This window comes from Lycium barbarum, chromosome 1 (genome assembly GCF_019175385.1).
Source record: "Lycium barbarum isolate Lr01 chromosome 1, ASM1917538v2, whole genome shotgun sequence".
NCBI classification, from domain to species: Eukaryota; Viridiplantae; Streptophyta; class Magnoliopsida; order Solanales; family Solanaceae; genus Lycium; species Lycium barbarum.
This window is the reverse complement of record NC_083337.1, coordinates 6,805,819-6,811,818: the sequence shown is the minus strand read 5'-3', so window position 1 is coordinate 6,811,818 and position 6,000 is coordinate 6,805,819.

Sequence of the window (6,000 nt, the reverse complement as noted above, 5' to 3'; positions counted from 1 at the left end):
AACAAGGATAAAGGACCAGGCCCAGTCCAACAAAGGACCAGACCCGATCCATTAAACGACTTAAAGGAGGGGGAGTCTTATACTCCTCCCCGTCATTTTTCTTTTTGGCCTTAGGGGCTTGTATGCAAAGTGAAGAGGAAGGAGGCGGCTAGGGGTAACCCTAGCGCCGCCTCACTGTTCCACCACCTACCCGCCCTTTTCTCGGTCATGTCCCATCGGTTTGGAAGCGTGTAAGCGGAGGAGAGGATGAAGCATTAAAAGATTCGTCCTTCTCTCACCAGAAAACAACCAAACAAGCCCTTAAAGGTATTCCCCCCCGCCCCCCCCATTTTATATGTATTGCTAGGATCGAAGTGTTTTGGACCTTTGATTTCATTTTTACTTCAGATCTGGACCGCATATTGGAGTTTGTGAGTGAGACTTGCATAAAACTTGCAAGTCCCACATCGTTGGTTGTAGTTTCAACAGAATTCTGGGGTATTCACGAAAAAGAGAGTCGGAAAATATTAGGGATTTGAAATATTAGTCCTTAAAAGTTAGATTTTCTCAAAAGTTTTATGATTCTTCGATTTTTACTCGAAAACCTAGTTTCTAAAATTTGTGTTCTTTGTTATTTTTGGCATTTCTAGGCTTGAGTTTGGAGGAGGTAACATCCAAGTTCTAGGCCGTGTCAACAAAAGGTAAATCTCTCTCTTGTTATTCTCTTTTTTAGATTTAGTCATTTGAGTGTCTGTTCTTATTATTTCGAGTAGCTTTGTTGTTTTTGTGAGTTGTGTTGTGGATATAAGTGCTCCTTGCGGTTGATTGTTTTGAAATAATATATGCTCTTTTAGTTGTTACTTAGATATTAATAGTTCGAGTCTAAGTCAATTGTTCATTTCAACTTGCTTGTTTTGGAATGAAATAGGGCTTAGTCATCTGATTTGTGGACTTAACTGCCTAAAATGAGTTGTTTTGAAGTAAAAGTACTTTACTTGTAAACTATTGGTTAAACTATGTGATTATTTATTACCATTAGGAGTCTATTGTGGGAATCGATTATTTTTGTAACCTGTTTGATAGACTTACTTGCTAGAAAATGTTAATATTAGTTATCTGGGGTTGATTAATAACAAAAGTGATTATATGGATTGATACTTGGCATTTGGATGCATTAGTTGTGTCCAGGATATTTGTTACTTGACTGTGTAACCTGGGACAATGTAAGGCTAGCATTTGGCTTGTTTGTGATGATCTGGTGAGTGAGAATGATTTAAGGGATAACTGGAGATTGATTTTTTTTTTTAAAAACGGGTCAATATAGTTGTTTTTCTACAAACTTTGGAAACTTTTTGGATTGAAATTATCCCAACTTGACTTGTCTGCCTTACACATGATTGTTCTTGAAAAAAAAAAAGAAAAAGTTTTAAAAGCCAAAAAGAAAATGAGATTATAGGTTGGGGGTGGGGGTGGGGGTGGGGGGTGGGTTTAAGTGCAAAAGGTCTTGTCATTTGACCTTCCTTGTTCTAATTTGATCTGTTTAGTCTCATTGTCTCTTTTTATTATCATTTGAAAGTCTGGCTGTCTTTAAGTATGGTAGTTTTGTCATAAAAACCATTTGCAACTTTTGTTTCTTCTAATTTTAGATAAATGTCTTATATGGGCAAGTCTGATGTTGATAATGTAGTATCATTGATTAAAAAGGGTTTTTTTTTTGTCAAGTTATCTCAGTCCAAAAAGAATAAGGATCAATTCCCTTTATGCCATCATGTCCCACTAAGCTTAAATAGGGTGAAATAATGAGGTAACAAGAGATTAAGTTTGGTCTGAAGGTCTAGGAAAAGTAAGATTAGATTCTGGATTTCCTTTGATATAAGTGCTTTTAGTTGACTAGTTGATTGTCTGGATGACTATGCTTGGTTAATTGTCTATTATCTTATTTAAAAGGGTCAAGTTGAATTGTTCTGTGATTTGCTAATTGTTCAATTTTCATTTTGATCAAAGTAATTTGGCATGAAATGGTCAACACTTTTTTGCAAAAAACAGTAATCATTATCATTTGTGCCTGTTTAGTCTTTATGAATTGATTCAAAATAGAGGTCTAGTTCATAGATTAGTGTGATTTCTGCTTGCTGTATTTTATGTACTTAATGGGTCTATGCAGAAACTTCTCTTTCCTGTGTGTGATGAGTCTTGTTGAAATTGTCTTTGATAAAATCTATGACTATTTTTGGGAAAATCAATGTTTTATGATGGGCACATCCAGTCTGTAAAAGAACTTGTATTGTTTTAAACTTAAGGCTATGGGCATACTAGCATGTAGCTGGTATCTCTTGGATTGGACTTCAAAACTCTTTCTTTTTGTCAAACATGGGATACTGTTAGATCTAGCACACCCTCACACTTTCTTTGAAACAAAACGATGATAAGTCTGCTAGCAAGTTGCACTGATTGCTTCTTTTAAAAGAGACTTGCCATTTCAAACTCATTTTGTCCTGAGTCTAATAATATAAAGTTAGTTCTTGCTTTTTCCTTATTGATAAAATGAAATAAGAAGCAAAAGATCTTCTAGAAGTATTTGATCAGATGCCGGACCTCTCTTCTCTGTCACTATTCTGTAGGGCTGGTTATTGTGGTGCTTTAGTGCTTTGTTTCTCCTTATAAGAGTACAAATCCCTGTCTCTATATGGTGATCGTGGCACTGGCCTGCACTTACTTTTGTTAAATTTTTAGGCTTATATTGATAGATCTATTTCCTAAAATAGTGGCGTGATTTACAAACAGTGATGTGCGTTTAGCCTAAACATGTGTGAGTGTTTGCTTCCTTCTAAAACTAAAAGTAGGACTGATTGATCTTTTTCAAACCTAAGTGGTGAAATGTCTTCTTTCCTTTTAAAATCATATGTATGGAGTGGCTACTCTTTTCAAATCTAAGTGTGTGAGTAGTTGTTCTTTCTCAAAACCAGTGTGTGAAGGTTTATTTTCCTTTTCAAACTCATGGTTGTGAAGTGTTTGTTCCCTTTAAGATCATCTGTGTGGAAATATTTTTTTTTCTTTCAAAACCAAGTATATGAGATATTTATTCTTTTCAAAGTTGATCCTGTTGGAATGATTGATTTGTTTTTTTTTCAAAAGCTAAGTTGTGAAGTGCTTACTCTCCTTTCAAAATCATCTGTGTGGATTGTTTGATCCTTTTCAAAGATTAGGTGTGCAGAATTTTCCTGGCTCTTCCTAAACTGAATTTGTCAATGACTACTATCTTGTTTTTTTTCTTAAAAAAACCCAGTGTGTGCTTGTTTATTCCTTCTAGAACCTAGTCTGATAGGTGTATACTCCTTCTTTTCAAGCTTATATGTGAAAGTTCTGTTTTCTTTTCAAACCTCTTGGGGGTGTTTACCTCTTCCTCCTTCTCTTTTCTCTTTAACTGAACTTATAAGTGACTAACTATGACACCCCTGGTTTGTTTATATATGTCTGTATTTGATTGTGCCTTCCTGTCTATCAACTGTTTTCAAAATTGAAACCATCAAGAGTTTTTCCTCACAATGAAAGTGTCACACCCTTGCGAGGAGTATGACGGGCTCCGACCCGTAGGCCGGGAATCACCTGACTTATCTGTCACTTTGAACATTATAAACCATAACTCAAAGAACACCTGCACGCAGAAAAGGCCCAACATAGAAATATCCGATCATTCAGTACATATGTTCATATGCGGACCGACAAGGTCGCCACAGCATAACGTATATCATAAAGCCGGCAAGGCTAACAGTAAAGTTTCAAGAGCTCAAAATAAGGCCGACAAGGCCACCAATATATTATACAACAATATGAACCGGTGGAGCTATAAAACATCTAACTGTACACACACGTCTACGAGCCTCTACATAGAATACAATGATCATAAGGACAATACCAAATAGACTGCAGCTCCGAAGTAAGTGGAGTGCTCCTGAGAATCTGCTGATAGAACACTTACGAGTCTGATCTGTCTCCCTGTCTACCTGCGGGCATGAGCGCAACATCCACAAGAAGGGACGTCAGTACGAATAATGTACTGAGTATGTAAGACATGAATAACAACATAATATAGATATGGAAGGTAACATGGAATAAGAGAGATAACCTGTACATCTGGATGCCTCATAAGGCGGATGTCATGCATGCTTAGCCTTTAAAAAAAAACTTTTCTTACATACATATATATAATATCATCATCATAACGTACCCGACCTTTTCAGGACTCGGTATGTAACGTACCCGGCCCTTTCGGGGCTCGGTGTGTAACGTACCCGGCCCTTTCAGGACTCGGTGTGTAACGTACCCGGCCCTTTCGGGACTCGGTGTGTAACGTACCCGGCCCTTTCGGGACTCGGTGTGTAACGTACCCGGCCCTTTCGGGACTCGGTGTGTAACGTACCCGGCCCTTTCGGGACTCGGTGTGTAATACCAACTGATCAGTGGTTGCACAATAGGTGTCGTACCTGACCGACTATAGCGCGGATCGGTGTAGTAAAATAATATATATATATATATATATAAAGCATGCATGAGAGCCAAATAAAAGCTATAAATACTTCGGAGTGACGTAAGGTCGGTAACCTCCGATTATCTTATGGAATAATCATCATTGCTATATCTCACCTTGAAGGAACAATTATTATAAGGTTAGATCAACAATAAAGAATAAAATCGAGAAATAGCATGAAATAATCTCCATAATCTCGTAATAGTATTAACATCATAAGCTTTGGAATTTCCAGAATTAAAATCATCATCATCGTAATCATCATAGAATCATTCGCATCTTTAACATCATCATTCATATTGTAAAAACATGTCCGTTGTTGTTGTCATAAAAGCTTATAGAATCATAAATCTTTGACTCGGAAAATAGGGACATATTGGAAAATATTTATGGATTATCAAGAAAGAAGTCATGCCTTTGAATCATAAACTCTATGAATGATGAATTTCTAGCTTTTGGGAATAAGAATATTCTTGGAAAACATTTATGGATTCACATAAAGGGATCATGGGACATTTGGAAAACACCTATTGGATTCATAAGAAAGGAGTCATGCCTTTAGAAGAAAGGGACTAGCCTTAACATACTTGTTCAACCTCCAGTTATCCACACTTATTCGTCCGAATTCATGAGTCTACATTTAAGAGGATTCACACTATCATTAGACTCATCATAGTATAGTTATACTAGACTTTCAAGTCAAACTACTCTATATTCTGCCGAAAATCGGGCAGCATCTCCCCTGTTTATATGCCTAGCCCGAAATTCCAATTCAGCAACCAACAATATCAACAACAATACCAATAGTAATAACATCATTTCCAACATCAACATATGCCATAAAACAGCCCACACGCTGTTTTCCAACTTCTATAACTAACCAACTTACTATAAAATTATTTAACGACTTTATCTCAGTAAATAAGCCTTAAATAGTACCAAAAGAGAAAGACTCATACCTTTTTCTTGTTAAGATAGCAATATCCTCAATATCCACGCTAAAATCCACCGTAAAACAATACTAGAATCACAACCATGCGTTACCCGGACCTAAACCATTACTCCGCCACTTGAAAATTGCTCACGTTTTAATACCCTCACTCTACCTTCTAAAATCTGGAAATTTCTGGGCAAATCTGGTGAAACAAAGAGGGTTCTTACCCTTTTTATTCGGGTCAAATTCGGGTCGGGTGACTGTAGCATTTTACTGTAGCAGGTCGGTACTGTAGCACGCGTTTCTGCTCTGTCAGCTGAATTTGTAATGTCCATAATTCTCTACTCCGATATCCTATCAATGAGCGGTTTATTGCGTTGGAAACTAGACCCGACGAACTTCATTTTAGGATTTTGTTTCACTCCAAAACACTTCATATGCTAAGAGATATTTGTCCCTCAATTTGGACCAAAATTTTCATACGAAACTTTACCCATCCTTTCTCCAAAGTCGTACTACTCCCCCTGCATGATATTTATCATTTATTATACTTGATAAT